This window comes from Rattus norvegicus, chromosome 14 (assembly GCF_021556685.1).
Source record: "Rattus norvegicus strain SHRSP/BbbUtx chromosome 14, alternate assembly SHRSP_T2T, whole genome shotgun sequence".
Taxonomy (NCBI): Eukaryota; Metazoa; Chordata; class Mammalia; order Rodentia; family Muridae; genus Rattus; species Rattus norvegicus.
The window spans coordinates 7,345,760-7,368,634 of NC_141547.1; the positions used below are offsets into that span (position 1 = coordinate 7,345,760).

The window sequence follows — 22,875 nt, forward strand, 5'->3', positions numbered from 1 at the left end:
AGACTATGAAGAGTGAGAAAAGCAAAACTCCTACTTGCAGAAAAAAATTATTTCTATATCTATACTGAAGAAAGACAGAAGTCATCCTCGGACAGAAGGCACATCATGTTCCCACCAAAGAGATAGGCGTTAATCTACATCTAATAAATACCAAGTTCCAATCGGAGCGGCAGGCGTTAATCTATGTCTAATAAACTACAGAACCTCTAATACGAAAAACTTACATATTAAAAAGGAGAAAATTTAAACCACCCAGCACCACATCCACTTCTATACCACAAAGCAACAATATATGGACCACTCAGAACAGGAGGAAGAATGTGGTAACTTTGTTTGGTATCATTTACACAGAAGAATACAACAGAACTGCTTCCTGCAGTGTCCCCCTCAGTGGGTGGTGTGTGCTTTTAGAATCAGCATCAACACTTTCCAGTGGCATAAGCACCTCGAGCTCTAAGTTACCATCCTGCATCCTGTGTTATTGTACAGCCGAGGGGATGCTCTCTATAACAACTGGTTCATTTTTTTACTTGCCCTGGATTTGGGGAGGGGAATATTTCTTCTATTCCTCGCACTAAAATTTCTTTCTAGAATTAGAAAGTTCTGTTAGATATTTACTCTACCATTAGATTATCTGGGTTTAGCTTTTTATATGGAGGAGTCCAAGAGTTAAACTGGCAAAAAAAAAAAAATCCCATATTCTAAAAAAAAAAAATTACAAATAAAAAATAAAACATTACATTAGCAATCAATTTATTCTCCATTTCTTTTTTTAAATTTTGTAATTACTAGGTAGTATGAGGAATATCCAGTTTCCTTTTTATATTTTTATTTAAACTTCTAAAACATAATGCCCAATATTTGTCAAAGCTAAGCCCTAGAGAGTTACAGAGGCCTTCTATTATGTTTTGAAAGAAATGACCTTATTCTGATCTCTTCACGTAGCCAGAAACAACTGCCCTGCAGAGGGGACTCCCTCAAGGACACCATGTCACCTCGTAAAGAATGAAAACAATTTTTTCTCTAACAAATTTTGACTTTAACGTTTAAGGTCAGAGATTATCCTTGGTCTTCTCCTGTGTGTGTGGACAGGGATATAACTCTGGCCAAATGTTAAGAAATTTCTGAAACATTATATAGTAAACTTTGAAAAAAATTGCCTTTATTGATGTGTTACAATATATTTAAGTGAATGCTTTCTTGTCTGTATCCCAAAGTCTACGTTTCTCTACTACTGTTATAGACTGAATGTGCTTCCCCCAAACCCCCATATTAAATCCCTACCTCCTGATGTGATGACATCCTGACACAAGGTCTTGGGAAAATAATCAGATTTACATAGACCCTGTATGTGACACAAGAGGCCCTCACTAGCATTCAGAATGCTAGTGTCTACATTTCAGGCCTCAAGGCTCCAGAATTATGATAAAATAATGTATTGTTTTAGAGCAGTCCAATCTGTCCTTTAATTATACTACCCCATACTAGATGACCCAAACTTTAGATGTTGTACCCCCAAAAGAGAACAATATAATGTCTAGCACAAAGATGATATGCAACCTAATTATTTGCATATAATCTTACAGTCACTTCGAATCTGGGGAGGAGTTTGATCTGCATTTCATCTGTGGGCTGAGAATGTTGATTAGAACCCGTAGTAATTCCATAAACTTCTATAAGAACACAAAAACGAACCAAATGCCAGGCAGATGTGCTTTATTTTGCTGGACAACAATGAAGGCATATGTCTGCACCCTGGATTGTGCCTGTTCCCTTAAGAACAGTTGCACATTCTCTCCCGTTAGATACAGGCAACAGCGAAAGCTGCTGAGGATAAGGAGACCACCGCAGATGAGGGTAAGGAGACCCCTGTGGATGAGAGTAAGGAGACCCCTGCGGATGAGAGTAAGGAGACCCCTGCGGATGAGAGTAAGGAGACCCCTGCGGATGAGGGTAAGGAGACCCCTGCGGATGAGAGTAAGGAGACTCCTGCGGATGAGAGTAAGGAGACCCCTGCGGATGAGAGTAAGGAGACCCCTGCGGATGAGAGTAAGGAGACCCCTGCGGATGAGGGTAAGGAGACCCCTGCGGATGAGAGTAAGGAGACCCCTGCGGATGAGGGTAAGGAGACCCCTGCGGATGAGAGTAAGGAGACCCCTGCGGATGAGGGTAAGGAGACCCCTGCGGATGAGGGTAAGGAGACCCCTTGCGGATGAGAATAAGGAGACCCCTTCGGCTGACCACAGGTGCTAGACTTCTGGAAACACCCACTCTACGTTTCCTCAACGTTTTAGTCACTTCAACTTCTCAACTCAAATACTCACGCTCCATACTTGTGCTTGAATGGTTTGCTTCCTGGAATTGACTCACGTGACTTTCTATACTTCATTATTCCCAAATGAAATTCTATCACTAGGAGGAAGAGCATGGAGCCTGAAATCTAAGCTGTGAGGTACATGTGCTTGCTCTATTCGTTTGGTTTCCTGCAATTTGATTTTAAATAGAAATCAAGATGGACATCTCGCTCTGTGTTTACAGCAGTTTTAATCCATTAGATTGGTCCCCCTTTGTCTTAAAATGGGAATGGGTGGCCCCTTAATGACACAAAGCCAGGAGGGAAATTTTTATTTTGCTTTTATATGCCTTTTGTCTTTGTAATTATTCAAGGTTTTGAACGTAGGTAATTAGGAAACAAATTCACAGCCATATAAAATTTGATCCAAAGTATATGATTAGGTCCAGGGTGTCATCTGTCTGAAAGAAATCAGAAGAGTAGACGGGTCAGTTCTGTTCCAGAAGCAGGAAGCTCATAGTAGTAACACATTCACAGAGTTCCCAATTTATCGAGGCATTCCACCGCTGATAACTTATAATATCGTGGTTATGTTTTAATCAAAAGTTCCTAAAATTACTTGCAAAGTCACAGGGAAAAAAAATCTGTCAAAGCTAAAGTTACCATGAATTGAGTGTAATAAAGTTCCTAGCTAACCATGAAATAGAATGGGGATGTGGCACGTGAGTAGAGGGTGTCCCACTGAAGCAATGGATGGCCCACTGCCACTGAGCTTCCCAAACATGAAGATTTGCTAACTTATTGCTTTCTTATCATAAAACACACACCAGAGATTATGCCGAGAGACTGACGCAAGGCACTTGGAACTTCCCTCATCCCAAGAGGAATTTCTCAATGTTCAAAACATTGGGAAATCATCAGGTCTAGGATCAAAACTGCAAGGAGGTCCTATGTCTCCCCTGTGAGGACAGCGATCACCAAACAATTTTAAAGCAACGGGCCACTGAAAATGACGAGTGGTTCCAAGAATGTGTGGGAATTGGAGCATCTCTGGGTGAGACACACAGTGAGCGGCAAGTGTGGACAATGACAAGGTCACTCTCTTTAAAAACAAAGACACATGACCAACTGCACAGCCTAGGGATTCCCACTTCAGAATCAGGACCTCCAAAAGATTGGAAGGAAGGATTTAAGTGAGCGTTTTCCGTCAGCCACATTCATAATCAAGGCAGTCCCAGGAGCCTAGAGGAAGGAGCAGGGGAAAAGCAGACAAGGTACGTCATAAACATAGACAGGCAGGATGCACCAAAGACAGATAGATGGACAGCATCCCACTTAATGTGAAGAGAGGAAGGGGGTCCTGGCACTTACTCTGGGCTGTACTGTAAAGGCATGCTCAGAGAGCAAGTGTGCATGACCTCACTTACACAAGGGGTATACAGTAGTCTGACTTACGGACAGGAAACTAGTGTGCATTGGCCATGGGAATAAGACATGAGAGTCCGTGTATAGAGAGAGTACCTGGTGAGAAAATGGTGGAACTGAATGGGGTGATGGTCACATATGTACATGTACTTAATAGCACAGAACCCTGCGCTTCAGCACGGCAAAATACCATTTTATGTTATGTCTCACTGGGAGCAATAATAAGGAAATGGAAATTTCGATAGGAACATTTAACACCAGAAACATGGCTCCAACACTCAGGGTTTAAGTCATGGATATCAGACATGCCCTCACCAGGGAGATGGCCATGGAACCTATTTTGTGTCTCCTAAGTATACACTCTGCTATAAAATACCCTTGGGCATTAGCTGACTGGAGCTGGCTGGGACAGTGCTTCCCTCCCATGCAAGCACCCCAGGTTTGGTCCTCGGGAGTGCAGTCTCAAGCGTGGTGGTGGACACCAGCAATCCCATCCCTCCAGAGGTGGGGGCGAGAGGGTGAGAAGCCTCTGGTCATCCTGTGCGCCAGGTCAAGTCCAAGGTCAATGTGAGACGGGCAAGACTCTGTCTCAGGGTAAAAGTGATGGTGATTGGAAAACCTACTTAAAATAAGGGATCAGCCTGCCACCCCGTGATGTGCGAACTGGCCCTTCAAAGCCTGAACACCCGACATGCAATTTGCCACTTGATTATATACATTCTAGAAGAGACCTTTCTCAACGTGGTCCAATTTCATCTTCCTTGAGTAAAGGGCTCTCCCCCTGAGAACTTATAGAATCATCCCTCACAGCCTCTCTCTCCACTTTGATCTTGTGGGGGGTGAAAATAGTCTGAGAACCTATAGAAGGGGCTGTAACAGGCAGCTATAATTTCATCCAACTCACTTTCTCTGTGCTGTCTTCTACTGTCTCCAATCAATGGTCTGCTAGCTGTCCTCGGAAGGACCATGAGAAGGCTGATGAGCTTTCTATTTTGATGTCAACTCCCTCACCTCACAATCAAAGGTTCTCCGTGCCACCAGACACGCTCCTCGTCATTGGCGCCTAGGCACAGCACTTCCCACAACCAACGCATTTTATTATTTTATTAATTCCTCACAATCGTCTCCGTGATGTGACTCAGCCCCTGAGCTAGACATGTATACACAGTGTCTATGTGCTTATGGCATTTTCCACCGTTACTATGTACCTCTTTCTGGGGAGCACTTAGCATGAAAGCTCTATGCTAGGTGGGCCAAAGGCCGTCCTTAGGGGCAGCATGTAAAATAGAAGACTTACTGAAGCTCAGTAACCAGGAAACCCCCAGGGAAGATAAACAAGGTAACAGGGAAGCTGGACAAGGTGTTTGTACAGGTCTAACACCACGGCTCAGGAGACCACAGAGACAATATGGACAGCGCCTAGCAGGACTGCTTCCCGATGGCTAGCAGGACTGCCTCGAGGGCCCATCCACAAGGAGCTCACACATCAGCAGCTCAGACCAAAAGACCCAGTGGCAGCCAGTAGACAGGAGTGCGTTCACACTACTTGCAGCAGTGCCGGGGATGTTGGGAGCACATGACCCAAGCACTGGTGTCATGAGATCTCATGCTCAGCACTTTAGGGATGAGATGACAGCCCCCTGGGCAAGAAAGCAGGGTCCCTTTCAATGGTCACTAACTAGATTCTCCCCGCACAATCGTGGTCCAGGTGGGGGCGGGGCTTTGTCTGGCCCTTCCTGCCTTATCCTGTCCTCACTGACCACAGCTTGGCAAGAGGTTTGTAAAGGGAAATCGCTCCGAGACGTGACACATATCGATATCCTACCTTCTTTAAAATCACACAGATAGCCAATGGAATGGACCCAGGAACCGTCCAGGTATGGACATATAAAGGAAGTAGACATATAAAGGATGAAAACTGCGGGGGGAGGTTGTAGGAAAATGAAAGGTGTGTGTTCGCCTCACAGCCCACAAGGTGTGTGGGGGTGGGGGGGACAATGAGCTGTCCTGATAAAATTATCACAAGTCCAAGGCCACCAATTTATAGCCAGTGATGTAGAGTAGCTAGCTACAGACACACAATTCTGAATTCTCAGTAAATGGCTAGCAATACCTTTTGTTGGGAGAGAACAGGACCTCACAGCTTTCTCTGGGACATACAGGAAGAATTAGGAGACCCGAGTGATTAGCACGGAGGAGATTTTTTTTTTTTTGAGCTACTGGACGCAATGGGAGGATGATGAGTAAGCCGTTTGCATGCTTCCTAACCCCACCTTACTCCAGGCTGGGTGTAACGTTTATCTGGACATTTATATTATAGTCTAGTCAGATTTTAACCAGAGAAGAAAGCAAACGTGATTCACGTGAGGCCACAGACTGCCTAGGAGACGTAGAGACAGCCTTGCACAGGAAGCAGGGCTCTCGGAGGTGTAGAGACTGTTACACAGGAAGCAGGGGATTTGTACACTCTTGTTGTAAGTGGTCACTAAACCAAAGTCCCTCACAGCGGTGCCAGTTAAGACAGCAGAGTCAACTTTCTAAATAGGAAACATAATTAAACCCGGTTAAAAACTACGTTGTCATCAACAGACCCTCCAGACTGTCTCATTAATAATACGAAACCACCGACTTGATATCAAAGCATAGAGGGGCTTCCCAGAGCGTCGAGATATGCAGATTGGCCATCTGCCACGCAGTGTTGCTGAGCACGACCTGTGCAGGCTGAGAAAACATTGGTTTAAGGTCCACAAGGTGAGACTGTGGGTAGTGATGTGGGTCACAGCGGGGAGCAGCTGAGAGAAGACCAGCGTGGGAGTGGGAGTGGGAATGAGAGTGGGAGTGGGAGTTGGAAAACAGGTGCCATTCACACAAAACTAAACTTTTGCTGATGTTAATGCAGTGTGTGTGTGTGTGTGTGTGTGTGTGTGTGTGTGTGTGTGTCTGTTCGGGGGTGTGTATATGTCTATGGGTCTGTATGTGTGTATGTGAAGTGTGGTGTGTGTGTGTGTGTGTGTCTGTGTGTGCCTGTGTATCAGTATGTGTCTGTGCATAGTGTTAGTGGGAGTCTGTGTGTTTGTGTGTAGTGCTAGTCTGTGTCGCTGTGTATGTCTGTGTGTCTGTAGTACGGTGTGTGTCTTAGCTAGGGTTTTACTGCTGTGAACAGACACCATGACCAAGGCAAGTCTCATAAAGGACAACATTTCATTGGGGCTGGCTTGCAGGTTCAGAGGTTCAGTCCATTATCATCAAGGCAAGAGCATGGCAGCATCCAGGCAGGCATGGTGCAGGAGGAGCTGAGAGTTCTACATCTTCATCTGAAGGCTGCTAGGAGGACACTGACTTCCAGGGAGCTAGGATGAGGGTCTTGAGCCCATGCCCACAATGACACATCCACTCCAACAAGGCTACACCTCCTAATAGTGCCACTCCCTGGGCTAAGCATATACAAATCATTATAGGGTGTGTGTGTGTGTGTGTGTGTGTGTGTGTGTGTGTGTGTTTATAACACATTCCTTCTTTCCTTTAAACAAGATGTGATTGATAAATGACTCCATTTTTAAAGATTGATTTTATTTTTATTATTCTAGTGACATCTGCGTGCACACCCGTACCCATGTGCCCATGAGTGTGGAGGTGCCACAGAAGTTGGAGGCCTCAGAGCACCTCGAAGCTGACGCTACCCTGCAATTGTGTGCTTCCCAACACGAGTTTGGAAACCAAACCTGGGTCCTTTACAGGAGCAGCAAGATCTCTTAACACTTGAGCCATCCCTCCGTCATTGCCCCTGACTCCATTTTCAAAAGATTGCCAGCCTATTGTGGACGGTACATATGAGGAAGGATCTGGTGAAACTCCTGCCTTGCTGAGGTCAGCTCCAGTAAAAGCACATTTGCCTCCGATGGACAAGGCCCTGAGTCCAGTCACGAATGGCGTGGCCTATGGTGTATGCATTTCTATTCATTACCTACCCCACATAGATTAGAACTGCAAGACACAGACGGAGATGATCATACCTCAGAGTAAGAGTCTTTACTTTTTTTATTTTCAGAACTGTGTTTTTTATTTCCAAAGTAAAAAATAAAATGAGCCAAACGTTCATTTCTCTTACATAGACCGAACCCTATGGAAACAGTCCTGGCATTTAGGCACAGATGTGTCACTTAAGGAAGACATATTGAATGACCAGCCTCTGCGGCTTCTGTCATGCCTCACGTTCCTCTGTGCACTTGGTACTTTGAGTTTAGGATTTAGTCCCTGAAGGTAACTTGAAAAAAGATACGCTCAATGTTATAGACATAAATAACACAGGGTGTGGGTTAGAAGTCTTGCTTCTCAACCTCAACATGAACTCAGACAGCAGCCAGCTTCTACTTTGGGTCTGAGGTAAAGCAGCCTAGGGAGGTGGGATCCTGGCTTTTAGTAGAGGAGAGTGAACTCAGAGCTTGAAAGGAGCAAGTTCTCGGGCAAACAGGGTGACCAAGAGACAACACAGGAAGGCTAGACCGTGACAAAGCTAGACCTTCACCTCCCCGCCACACACTAGCAAAGGAAGGGTCCTGAATGTAATCACACACACACACACACACACACACACACACACACACACACGGGGAGGGGAGAGGGAGGGGAAGAGAGGGGGGGAGAGAGAGACAGAGAGATAGACGGAGAGTTAACACTGAAAGCACTATTTTACCTCAAGCAGTGTTCATTAGTGCCGTTAACTATTTGGTATGTAAGATTAAAATAAATGGTTACATTGATTCTTGCATATTGTAACATTAAACATCCAAATGTCTTCAGTGAAGCCCATGATAACCAGGAAACTCACAGTGTTAACTATAAGAAATTTGCAACTGAATGAACTCCGTGTAAGTTCATCCAGAACTTTAAGAACTGGGGTTCCCTCCCCGCCCCCCTTGTCTTTATTAGAATTGTTTCCAGACTCGCAAATGCTCATTTTGAAATGTAAATCTATACTGTGCAACAAGTGTCTCTCCTTACTGTGTAACTGAGACATATCTAAGTACTAGCTTGGAGAACTCAGGAGGCAGACATCTGCTTAATAAGGTAAATTGAGCTTCAGCCCACATGGCCATCAGACATATGAGTCCAGGTTGATGGTGGTGGTGACAGATTTATTAAATGGGACCACATATTCCGAGTTACTGTCTTTTAGCCAATGGCTATATTTACAACACCAGCCAACTGATTAAATGAGGAGACACCCTGTGATCATGCAGTCTGGAGATACAAATCAGTACCATGCGATCTTGGTTTACATCAGCCCTAACAGAAGCTGTGGCTATTTGAGCGAGCCTCTCAAAGTACAACGGTGAAATCCTGACATGCGTCAGAGATGAACAAGGCTGGGGAATGCGGACTGTGAAACTTACCAAGACTGGGCTCACGAGTTGGTAGTGATAAAATGTGAAAGATAATGTGTGTTCTTCTCAAAGGCCCCCTTCCAACCCGAGTACTGTTTTCCATTCAAAGACACAAAACAAGTTGTAATGCTAGCCTTGTTCGTCTGTAAACACAGCAGCATTCGTATTTACTATTTTGTCAGGATGAGATTCAAAAGGAACACAGGCACAGATGACAGGGCCAGGTATCAGACAGAGGGAAAGAGGAGGAGGAGCAGAGGCAGAAGCAGGTGAGGGGGAAATGACTTCCTTTTGCCTGTACCAGTTACCAAAAGGGAGAAAGCTCCCGGGGCTCCCTGACCCTGGACTACAAGGCCATAGAAAACACTGAAAGTCAGAGCATGAAATGCCATGCCCAAAGGGACTCAGGACATCATGGGTAGGTGCCAAATGATGATAATTAACCCCTGGGGAATGATTATAATGCTAGGTATCAATCTAGGCCAAATATGTTTTCTGTCCTGCTTATTTACAAAATGGGTTTTAAAATACATTTTAAAAAGTTGCTTGTCCACAATTTTCTTTGCATTGGCTTTCTCTTTTCAAACTCAAAGAAAAGAGTCATTCTTTGAGAACCGGGTGGGGAGTGGGGGAGGGGAGGAACCCCTGGGTGGAAGGTGAGGTTCCTTCACGGGTAGCATGTTATGTTCCACACCTGGAAAACTCAGCTGAGACATGTGTGTGCACCAGGCATGCTGAGGTCGTTGCTGACCTACGCTCTAGAAAGGGATAGCTGAGATATTTTCTAATATTTCAGTTTTCCTCCAAGGGGATGAGGATTAATTGCTCTCCCCTCAAGGGTCTCTCGAGGAAGAGAAGTGTGATCTGATGTCAAATAGCCATGGGGTCAACACAGATCTCGCATACTGCATTAACCAAACCGTGCGTGTTCCTCCTTCCTTCGGACACATTTCACTGGACTTGGCAATGAGCAGTAGAGAGATCCCAGGTACTAAATGACCTATCTCTTCCAAGGATGGGTATTTCCATCTGTGATCGGCTATACGCACTGCTATCTGTGAGCGATTAACTTAAATCGAGATGTCATCATGAGAACAGCCTGGAGAGGACAGAAAGCGAAAGCACACGTCAGAAATCCGTGCACACAGTGTGCCCAGCTGGGTTCTACCAACGGCTTAAGGTGGTGGGATAGGGGCAGGCTGGCGTTTAACAAACAATGCTGCATACCTAGATGCCCATAGAAATAAATATTGATGAACTGAACTTGACCCAAGTGAGGAAGCTCTTGCCCTTTGACAGTCCCCACAACGATAGTAAGGAAGCCCAACTACAGACAGGCGGACAGTAATTGCAAGCCATGTATTTGCTTTACGAAGAACACAAAGGGACTGGACGAAGACTGGGAAGGAATAGAGCAGACACATAGGATCCTCGGGCAGCCTCAGTACAGCTTACCGGCAGGAGAAAGAGGGAAGGCAGGTTCTTCCAAAAGGGAAATTGGAGGAGATCTGGAAACCTACTGTGGGACAAGCCCACAGCCCTCACAAGCCCCACCCAGCTGTGGGGCCGAGAGACGGATTTCTCTGGCACAACAGAGTCCGAGAAAAAGCGCTTTGGCCACACTAATTAATTCTATGGGTGGTGGCTCTGGACCACCTTAGTGGGAGCTATTGAGCTCAGAGAACAACAGCAAGTTGGGAGCTTCCCTTTGGCCTGTAAAGACAGGGAAACGGCGATCACTTAGACCAGGAACCCTTACGTGGCCCAAGCTACGCACGCACGCCTTCCCTAACAAAGCGCTCAGCATTCTGGGACCTCCACCTTCACGGAGCTGTAAGCATTCTCCTCTCCAAAGCAATTGAGTCACACAGGCTCTCGCCTCCCTAGCAACCCTTAGTAAATTTCCTTTCTGTGAAAACCTTCCAGAACCTTCCAGAGGTACGTCTTAGAAACTAGGGGCTCAGCCTGGCCTGGTTTGGGGTGCATGCGTAAAAGGGCAAATTGAGTGAACAGTCAAGGAGAATCTCCTGTTTAGCATCTTAACGCCTATGCAGGACTGAGCATGCGTAAGATTGAAATGAGCCGGGTCAGGGAAGGGAAGTGAACAGCGAGCAAAGGCTTACCTGAGCTAAGCCTATGAGGCAAAACAGAACCACCCACAGCCTACCCCAGGCAATTCTCCTCCAGGACCTCCAAAAGGAGCCCCTGGGCCACAGCCAGCCCTCGAGCTGCATGCTTTCTCGGGACATGCTGTTCCGGTGATGGTTGTCCACTCTGCAAGACCCTGGGAACACCCGGCCTAAACAGTAACTCTGAAAGCAGCAAAGTGGTTTGTACCTGTAATCCCCACAATAAAGACACTGAAGCAGGAGGATGTCGAGTGTGGGGTCTGCCCGGGCTACATAGCAAGGTCCTACCCCAAAACAATTTTTAAAAATAAATTTAAAACCATAAGGAGAGCAAACCCTGGTGACTATATGGAAAGGCTGGAGCATCAGTTTTTATACACTCTGATAGCATTTCACAACCAAACAAGCAGCTCAGCATGCTCTTCCCAGGCATTTGTCCTAGAAAACGAATGCTCGTGCCTCCACAAACCTGTATGTGAATGTTTACTTCAGCAGTATTTGTAATAGCCCCCAAATTGAAGGTAACTCAGATGCCCTCCCGTGGATGAGACAGAGAGGCAAGGTTGTGTATCCATGCTAGCACGCATCCAGGAAAAGAAATAAAGCCATGTTGAACAGAGCAGTATGGATAAATCTCCAAATATTTACAATGACTGAAAATATTTCAAAGGGCTACATCTTGTATGCTTCTGATCATGTGACATTCTTGAAATTGCGCACGCGTGCACACACACACCCACACACAAATAACAGAAATATCAGAGGCTAGTGAAGGTTGGTGTATAAAGACGGGACAGGGTCTACAGGGACATGAGAATGAATATTACAGGCGCAGGAGAACTCTGGCTGTGAAAACATCCCACATCAAAGTCAACATAGCATTCTCAATATTTTGGGTAGTTTTGCTTAACGTTGCTTTTGGGAAGGAATGGAAAAAAAAAAAAAAACACGAGGACCTTATGGTAGTATTATTTCTTATTACTTCACGCGAGTCTACAATTATTTCTAAATGAAAAGCTTAAACTGATGGGGACCCCTTGAGTAAACTAAAGAAACAATTGGGTAAAATGTCAGTTAAGTGAAGTAGCGCAGGAAAGGAAATCAGATCAACGGTTTCTGCCTGTTGATAGATACAGTGTCAGGCTTGGGACATTTTCGAACTTTGAGCTTCTGTGGAGTCCTTGCTTTTAGTTTTGATCCGTGTGTGTGTGTGTGTGTGTGTGTGTGTGTGTGTGTGTGTGTGTGTATGTGTATGTGCGCACACGCACGCACACACACGCACACACACACACACACACAAATGCAGGTGTACAAGCACGCAGCTGTGTGTAGTTGGCCACAGAGTCTAGAAGAGGGCGTCAGATGCCCCGCAGTTATGGAGTTGCAGACAGTTCTGAGCCAAGGGTGCTGGGAACTGCACTCTGGTCTTCTGCAAGAACAAAATAAACTCTTAGTGGCAGAAACACCTCTTCAGCTCCAGTTGGTTATTTTTGTTGATGTTGTCGTTGTTGTTGTGGGTTTGGTGGTTGTTGTTGCTTTGTATCCTTTCTTTTTTTACTTTTTGCTATTCCATGTTAAGAATAATAAACTTTGGGCTGGAGAGATGGCTCAGTGGTTAAGAGCACTGACTGCTCTTCCCGAGGTCCTGAGTTCAAATCCCAGCAACCACATGGTGGCTCACAACCATCTGTAATGAGATCTGATGCCCTCTTCTGGTGTGTCTGAAGACAACTACGATGAACTCATATATAATAAATAAATGAAATAAAAAAAAGATTTATAAAAAAAAAGAATAATAAACTTTTATTATTTATTTTTAAGATAAGGTCTTCCTATGTAGCCCTGGCTAGCCTAGAACTCTCAGAGACCCACTGGGCTCTGCTTCTACTTCTCCTGAGATTCAGGCATGTACCACCAGGCCTGGCAAGAATCAGAATTGTAGGGGACGGAGAGATGGCTCAGTGGTTGAGAGCACTGACTGCTCTTCCAGAGGTCCTGAGTTCAAATCCCAGCAACCACATGGTGGCTCACAACCATCTGTAATGGGATCTGATGCCCTCTTCTGGTGCGTCTGAGGGTAGCTATAGTGTACTTATATATAATAAATAAATCTTTTTTTAAATCAGAATTTTATAAATATAGTATGCAAAAACAAAGTAAGCAAAAAAACTTAATTGGAGATAGTCACATTTCTACAATTTGAAAGTCATGAACTTGAATAATTCGCAAGCTCCTGGGCTTCACGCTTATCTCGACTATAAACTAAAGTTTTACGATAACATTCTATGGTTCACATGACATAATGCAGTGAAAACATTTTGTAAGCTATGAAACTCCATTTTGCAGGTCACTGCTCAATGCCACATAACTGTTAGTCTTTCTCAGTCAGCTCTGAGAAGGCAAGTGTAACTTACCACTGGCCAAACACTTTGCCCACTGTGGATTGAAGAAAATCCCCTATGTGGCAAGCTAAGCACACCATTCACCATAGTTAAATTCTCCAAGACCGGGGTTGGGGATTTAGCTCAGTGGTAGAGCGCTTGCCTAGCAAGCGCAAGGCCCTGGGTTCAGTCCCCAGATCCAAAAAATTAAAAGAAAAAAAATTCTCCAAGACCTCCACATACCTGTGTGCCCCTCTGCAACATCCCAGCCCCACTAGGAGGCTGTTGTAAAGGGCAGCTTTATTGTCACTTAGATACAAAAAGACAGAAAGAAGATCTAGAGTTGACTTCCATGGTAACTTAAGTTCTAGTAAACAGAGGGACAGATCACCAGGAAGGGGCCTTTGGACATCGCATCAGGATTGCTAAGGTGGCAGGAGCACATGGTGAGAAGCCCTTTCTGTGACTTCCCCAGGAGGAAGCAAGGCAGTCGGGTACATTGGCTGGGGAAGCCCAGAAGGCTTGAGTCAATGGTGTGATCCCCAGCTGGTGGACACTGCTGATGCGTGTTTGAATTGTGGGCTGAAGGGCAGGGGAGGCTAGCCTCATCAATGAGTTTATGCCTACATGTTACGTGAGGAGGGGAAGCCTAGCTAGAAGTGATAAGACACTGAGTTCATGGCTTTGGGGGGGGTATATCCATACCCCCACACCCACCCTCACCCACACCATCACCCACACCCACACCCATCCCCCACCAACCCTCACACCTATACCCACATTCCCTCCCATCCCCACCTCACACCCACACCCACTCCCTGCCCTCCTCCTCCCCTACTCCTATCCTATCCTCCCCTTCCCCCCCACCCTGTCCTCCCCCTTCCCCACCAACCCCTTCCCCTACCTCCACCCTCCCCTCCCATTCCCCACCAGCCCCTCCCCCTTCCCCACCAACCCCTTCCCCTACCTCCACCCTCCCCTCCCCTTCCCCACCAGCCCCTCCCCCTTCCCCACCCTCCTCTCCCCCTTCCCCACCCTCCCCCACCACCCATCTTCACTCTGCCATGGATGAGTCCTTCGCTCTTTACCTGCTCCACACAGAGGGTTCTGACTCATTCTGCACAGCTCCATGTTACCTCGGGCTGCCACTTCAGAAGTCATCAGCCCAGACGAGCCCTCCCTCTCTTTTCCTTCTCTGGAATATTTTGTCAAGGCAACGAGAAAGGACGGACACACAGGACAAGCAGGCATGGACTGGACTGGCTAGTATAGATCACCTCTCCAGACTCTAGGGCTTAGGTACTGTCTCCATTGGTCAAACACTTGGCCCTGCTGCGGTTAGGACAAGTGAAGAATGGTCCAGACTGTCCTGTGAGGACCTTGTTATCAACCAAGAGAAGAAGCAGAAGAGATGTGGGCTCTAGACCGACCGGTGGGTTTATAAATAAGAACCCCTCAAGGGTGAGGGTGGGGATGTTTGCAGGGCCCAGAAGTCAACGCATTAGAAATACAGGAAATTTAAAATTCTGATTACTGCTGTTGCCCACGGCCTTCACGGAAGACTGAAATAATACTTTATGGGGGTGAAAGTTAATTACATGAAAGTGGATACAGCAGTGCTGAAATATTTTAATAAGAAACAAAGCATATGATATAAATATAAAGTTTGAAAGTCAAAAATATAAAGTTGGAAAGTCTTCCCTGGGTACAGTGAAATCGCTCACACACCCTTGTCCGGCTGAGGGCAAACGCTTTGCTCTACAGTGCAGACCCCGCCCCCCTGGTCAGTCTGCTCTGGGTCGCAGTCCCATGCTCGGCCCTTGGGATGGACAAGCAGTCCCTTGGTAGTCTCTCCTGTCTGTGACTTCATCACCAGATGCCACCAAAGGCTGCCTTTCTCTTGCCTATTGATTCCCAGTATCAACGGCTTGTGACACCTTGCGTTTTGATGATCTTGTTAGGGGTTTGCCAATATTATTGAACCAGTTGCATTGACTTTTCCCTGCTGGAATTCTGTCTTTCAATTTGATGCCTTCTGCTTTGACCATCTGCTTTCCTTTGACTCAGCTTTACTGTTTTTTTTTTCTAAAGTTTTAAGCAGAGACTTTAAATTACGGATTGAAGACGTTCCCTGTCTGCTCCGCTTGGAGCTGTAAAGACTCAGCAGGGTACTGTGTCCCACAGGTGCTGCTATGCTGTAGTTTCCTTTTTCTTCAGTTTGAGGCATTCTTTTCATTTCCTGGAGACTTCCCTTCTGATCTGCAGATTGTTAGAAATGTGTAGCTGAAATCTCAACTATTTGAAAATTTTTCCGATTATCTTTCTGTCGCTGGCTTTTCTAGTATTAGCATCCGGGAACACGGTGTATAATTTTTATTATTTTCGATGTGTGGAGGTTTCATTTAGGGACCAGGACATGGCCTATCTCGGGATATGATTGCTTTGTGAACACCTGAAGAGTGGAAGGCATGTCTTCTGCTTTACAAGGGTTGATTTGACCCTGTTGGTTGACGATGTTGGGGTCTTCTAGACCTGAGCCTACTTCATGCCTAATCCCCTTCATGAGCTGTTGACAGATGGGACTTGAGGCTCCCCCTGTAAGCGTAGCGTTGGTACCTATTGCTCTCTTCAGCTCTCTGCACGGTGGCTAAGTGTTCTACCAGCTTTGCTGTGTGGCGTGAGCACAGTATTGCTATGCCCTTTGGAGAGCGGACTCTCCACTTTGCAGAATCAACTGTCCGTGTGTCAGCTTCCTTTCGGTTCACAGGGTTTCTTCAACCTACTTTTTTGGTAGGCCAGCCTCTGATGAGCTCTTCCCATTTTTCTTCATTGGAGAAAGTCTTGATTTCACTCTCTTCTGAAGAAATATTTTTTGAAAAGGATGAAATTTTTCGTTCTTCCCATACTCGAAAATTATTGTTCCAGCTCTGTTGTCATCCATGGCGTCTGATGGAAAAACGTCATCTAAGCTTTGTAAGGTTTTGTAGAGGGAGAGAGGGAAGAGAGGTGGAGGAGGGAAGGAGGGAGGGACGGAGGGAGGGAAGAGGAATGGAGGAGGCAAGGAGAGAGGGATGGAGGAAGGGAAGGAGGGAGAGAGAACGGACAAGGTAAAGTACAGTGTGGCACGGGGCCATGGGCTAGGTAAGTTGCGATGAGATTATAAGATGGTTGGTGGGGGCTGGGGATTTGGCTCAGTGGTAGAGCGCTTACCTAGGAAGCGCAAAGCCCTGGGTTCGGTCCCCAGCTCCGAAAAAAAGAACCAAAAAAAAAAAAAAAAAAAAAAAAAAAAGATGGTTGGTGATCATTTTCCTTTGCCTGATTTCAATTTTGTTTTTTTTTTTCTTTTTCTTCAGTTTGTAGAAGTTAATAGTGATGTAGATGGCTGAGCTCCTTCAGCTTTATCCCATTTGGGACTCACTCACTTTCATGGGTCTATACACCTTGATATCTCGTGGCAGGTTTGGAGTGTGTAGGCCCAGCTACTAGTCTCAAACTTACATACTTACACATATATACATACATACTTACATACTTATACATAATATATACTTACATACTTATACATACATACATACATACATATATACATACTTACATACTTATAATAATATATACTTACATACTTATACATATATACATACATACTTATACATACATACTTACATAGTTATACATATGTAATATATACTTACATACTTATACTTATACATACATACATACATGCTTACACACGCACATCTTTACTTACATATGCAATATGAAGCAAAATACCAAGTGCCAGTGCAGAAAGAACTCGCTCATTCTGGATGAAAAATAAGCTTCAACCATTATCGCACAGAGAAAGAAAAGGCCTCTACCCTTTTAGTGCCGAATGGATTTTAAAACGACCTGTCTTGTTGTAAGAAAAGCCTGCCGGCTGCTTCAGGCCCCCTTTGCAGCTCCTTCTCTTCTTAGTCTCAACTCTTTTCTCCTCAGCCCTGTTACACCCTGCTATGGTCCGCTGCTTCTCTATGGCGTCTACCGCGACATCTACTTCATTCTGTTCTCTTCTTTGTCTCTGCTCATCTCTGCATTCTCCTTCTGCCCCTTCCTTATGTCATTGTTCCTAGGTGACGGTTTGTTGTCGTTGTCGTCGTTTTGTACCTTTTCAGGAGAATAGATCACATGGCATTCCAAAAATTCACAACAAGTCGAAGCATAAATTCTAATCATGAATGTAAACAAAATGTTACAACAGAGATGTTTACACGTGTTTCCATTAAAACTAGAGATCCAACTGGTCCTTCATTATCTGTCGCTCGCTCCACAGGTTCATGGAGAGTCTGAAACTATAATTCTTGAGTCTAAGTTAGCAGTGAAGTTTTGAGTAGATACACACAGTCAATATTTTATCTTCTGTCCTTGCACCTACAATAAATGGTTCGTTCCTTTTAGGAACTTGAGTTAATGGTTTTATGGCCTAAAAGAATGCAAATCCGAAATTTTAGATGCGTCTGCCTGTTTTCTATCTCAGTTCAGTTAACCTGTGACCCGTGAAGACTGGCAGAGTTCTGCTGGTGGTTTTTACAGAGAGCTCTAATTGTAGCCCTTATTTTAAAGGGCTTAATAACCACTAGTCTAAATTGAGGAATTCCACAGAATCATCATTAGGAATTAAGAAATCATCTATTTGTCTGAATTGCATCACTACAAGAGAATACATCTTCATTGATCTTCAGAAAATCTGCCTAATACAGTAGGCTAATGATTGTTATATTCATTTAATGATGACAGGAAAGGCATATCAATAGCAGGATCAAATCCTGAGCCATTGTCCCTTGGGCCTTGTTTCCACGGCATCTCAGTCCACGGTCCATGGTGAAACCATCTCAGGAAGATCACCTCCTAGCCTTTAGCCTCTCCTATGTGGCTTCTGACAAGGACTCATGCATAACATCCACTAACAGAGTGTGATAGTCAGGATGGGATCCAGGGAGGTGCATATAATACACAAAAGGCTTATTCCTACTTCTCTTTGCACATACCAACCATAAGATACATCCTTCACTCACTGATCGACAGCTGGACCAGGGAATATACTGTTTGCACACAGATGTAAGACAGAATTCTTACCGTTAAGTTGACAGACTTTGGAGAAAGTTTTTGGGGTGAGGAATTCAAAATAAATCCCTATGGTGATGTGCATAGGACAAAGCATAAAAGAAAGTGGTCTAAGAGCTGGGAATTTGGCAATGGCATTTTAGGAAAGATACAGGACTCCATGATGCTCTGTTAGGCTCCCCAGTAGGGTCTGTCTGTATCATTTTAAAATGAAATAAAGGTGACTGATTTCAAAACCTCCGTGGAGGATATAGTGACAACGCCGGCATGTTAGACAGCAACACAATTACAAAGGCAGAATCCATGGCTTCCATTTAGCCAATTAGATGCAGTAAGAGAGACCACCCCTGCTTTAAATGTGAGGCAACGACAGCTAAGATGTGGACAGATACAACCAGAAGACTGGTGCCGCAACCAGATAGCTAGGTCTGTTTTAAGATGGCTCCCAGTCCAGGGAAAGGCTAACTGCCCTTGGTGGGGATGTAAGCCCAAGAACAACAACTAATGGAAAGTGGAAGAAAATGGAGGAACTAAGGAAATGGAGGAGATGGCATTAGACATCCTGATTGATGGCCTCATGGGACTGACCTCTGAGTCGCTATATAAAGTACTTCCCAATCCTGGCATAAGGGAGGCTCTCGACTCCTCTGGCTAAGCCTTTCTAAAATGGGTCTCCACCCACTCATGTACACTCCCAATCTGTGCATATCTGAGACTGTGTTGTCCACAAGAACCTCAGCTGCTGGAGATAAGAGGGTAACTCATGGGCGCTACCTGGGCTCTACTGGAGTGAAAGCTGTTGGCTTCTCCAGAAATAAAATGTTAGCCAATCCAGTGGCTCTGCAGAAGTACTTGGTCGATTGTTTTGGACACAAATAACTGTGAGAATCTGAAGTGCCTGAAGTGTATAAGGGATATCATTTCTGTGGACCTAACTACAAAGAAAAGGACAGGGCTGCGCCGTGTCTACTGAGCGGGGACCTAGACAGATGGATCTCCATGCACCATGCACTGTAATGACGATCACTGCATGACAGCGGGAGCTCTAGGAAAAGGGGGAAAGCAAATGGAGAACAGGGTAAGCAAGTGTTAGCAGGGGTTCTACAGCACCCACTAGCACCATTTTCTAAAAGGGACTCTGAGGGAAGCATGGCAAATATAACATTTTAGAATTAAGTGTATGCACACAAGTACCCACGTTTCTCTTTTCAGCTTTTGCTATGTGTGAGAGAGAGTGAAAGCTTAGGAAATTAAAAAAAAATACATTGTGATGTTTATTCTCATTAACTTGACACCATCTTGAATCATGCAGGAAGAGGGTCACAATGAACGATTGCCTAGATTTAAACTGCTGGTTGGGATGTCTGTGTGAAGGTGTGACTTAGTTACCGTAACTGATGTAGGACCCAGCATAAATGTGGGCAGCATCATTGCCTGGGTTTAGGGCCTGGACAACTAAATAAGAAGTGAGCAGAGCACCAGTAGGCAAGCATTCTGTCTCTGCTCTTGAGTGTGGATGTGACTTGTGACCTCTTTAGCATTGCCACAGTGAGGAAAGGGAGCAAACAGACACTTCCTGCTTTATATTTTTGGTTGTGAGCCTAGCCTTTAATGGCTGAGCCATCTCTCCAGCCCCCCTTCCTGCTTTAAAGTAGCATTTTTCAGGGTATTTCATTACATAGAAAAAAATCAAAAACAAAAACAAAAATGAAACAAAAAAACAACAAGAAGAAACAAAAACAAAGAAAAAGTGTAGGATATAAACTGATTCTGATCCAGGGCTGGGGGACATGGCTCAGTCAGTAAGCGCACTTGCTGTGCAAGCACAAGGACTGGAGTTCAAATCCCCAGCACCCATGCAAAAGGCTATAACTCCAACATTGTGGGGTGAAGACAATAGGATCTTGGGGCTTGTGGGCTGACAATCTAGTTATAGGTTCCCTGACAGACTCTGTCTTGAGGGACTAAAGGAGAGAGTGATAGGGCAGGATACGCAGCATCTTCTCTGGCTTCTGCTCATGAATACACATACCCCTAACACAATACACATACATATACATACATGCACACACACATACAGCACAGTCTACATACATACACACATATGCACACACATACAGCATAGCCTACATACATACATACATATGCACACACCCATACAGCACACATTACATACATACTCACACATATACACACATACAGCACAGTCTACATACCTCCCCACACACACCCAAGTGCACATTACATACATACACACACATACACCACAGTCTACATACCTCACACACACATACACATATACACACACATATATACACACACCCCACAGTCTACATACTTACACACACCAAAGAACACATTACATACATATATATGCACATAGACACACCACAGTCTATATCACACACACACATGCACACACACACACACGCACACACGCACACATGCACACACACAATGGTTTGGGCAGTATGAGTTCGTTCAGTGAGAATATGCAGTGCATATTCAAGTACTGAAGCCTTTGTTTTGCTTCGGTCTCTTTTAGTTTATGTTTGTGACAAAAGTCCAGGTAGCAGCAGAATTATTTCTTGTTGATAAAAGCATCAAAGAAAATGAGATCCTGTTTTGATATATTTCTAACTCCGGTAAATCTCCGAGACACCAATACAAGGAGCTCACAGGGTAGCTATAGATAATCGACCAAACCTCTTTCTCCTTCTCCCTGGATGGAACCTGGTCCGACAGATTCATGAGACATGAGGCTGTGAGTCAGAGCACAGCTCCAGCCCTCCTGTGACTAATGCTCTCTACCTTCCTATGACAGACATCGTTCTGTGCGGTAGCAGGGGCAAGGGTGTAAAGCTACGCCTTCCTTTAGTCTACATTTCCCATTCAAGCCTTAGTCTCCTAAATCTAGAGAGATGTTTCCCCTTTCACCTTCTGTGGGTCCCCAAACAGTAGGTGTTAGTTTGCTTGTCAGCAAAGGGACAATTAAGTGGGCGAGCATTTGGGCTGACAAGAAATCATGGCATACAGTGACCATTTAATCTGACCAACCTCCTCTCGACAGCCCAGATCAGATTACTTCTCTCTGTAGGGCACTCGTCACCCATCCCGTGGCAGTGAGCAGATTAATCTCACTGATTTCTTCAGGCTTTGCCAGCTAATCCTTGACCAGGTCAGCGTCTGGATTGCTTTAAGCCTCTTTGACAACGTGAGAAAGTCAGGACGGTAAATATAATTAGTGATTCCTTTCTGTGTTTCCTAGTAGACATTTTCTGCCTGTGGAGGCGGAATGTTGCAGCGAGCAAAGGTGATGGTGCAAGGGCTGCGGGGGGGGGTGGGGGGGGAGGGGACCAGCACAGCAAACCTACACTTAAGAGACTTTCCAGCGCCAAGCCTCTGAGCGCTAGCTAGTATTATTCAGCACTGGGAACAGGCGACAGACAGACAGACAGACAGACAGACTTCTACTCTGTACAAAGAAATCATTTTCAGCACTAATTGTGAACTGGGGTGAGCAATTGCTTTAAAAGGTAGAAAGGCAGAAATCTTTCTTTTATTAAATGCTGTGTGGTAGAATACGGACACTTTGGTCTTGTCAGACACTCTCAAACATTTATATATTGATTTGGATCAACCTCACCCTACTCCCCCCTCTCAGCCCCTCCCTCTCCTCCTAAGGTATATTCCCAACTTCTAATGCCGTGTCATTCCCTCCGTGTGTGAGGCAGTGAGTTTATCAGAGTTTGCCTGGACAGGGGTCATAGGTTATAAACTAGAGCAAAGGCACCCCTCAGTGGCCACCACACTGTAGAAAATTACTCCCTCATGCAACTATGGTCTGTAATCCCCCGGGGACTGTATAGAGTCCTTCCCGAAACCATAAACCCCCTAAAACATAATAATTTGATGCATTACTTCTTTGATTAACTCAACATAGCTTTATACATTTATTTCCATTGATGACTTTATATTGATGGAGACAAGATCTGCATATGAAGCCAGACTGGCCTTGAGCTCCTGGTCCTACTGCCTCTGCCTCCGGGGTGCTTCGGACACAGGCAAAACCATGGCCTTGTTGACACCCCAGCCTTGATGAGTTCTTTAGTTTTAAAGAAAGAACAAATACGAAAGCAGTGAGAAAATTTAGAGATGTCCCT

At 45.0% G+C, this 22,875-nt stretch overlaps 1 protein-coding gene across 1 annotated transcript in view; it reads right to left on the reverse strand.

Annotated features, from left to right (window-relative positions):
• Arhgap24 (Rho GTPase activating protein 24) overlaps positions 1-22,875 on the reverse strand; it is a 629,479-nt gene that overhangs the window by 585,517 nt on the left and 21,087 nt on the right. The window lies entirely within an intron of this gene.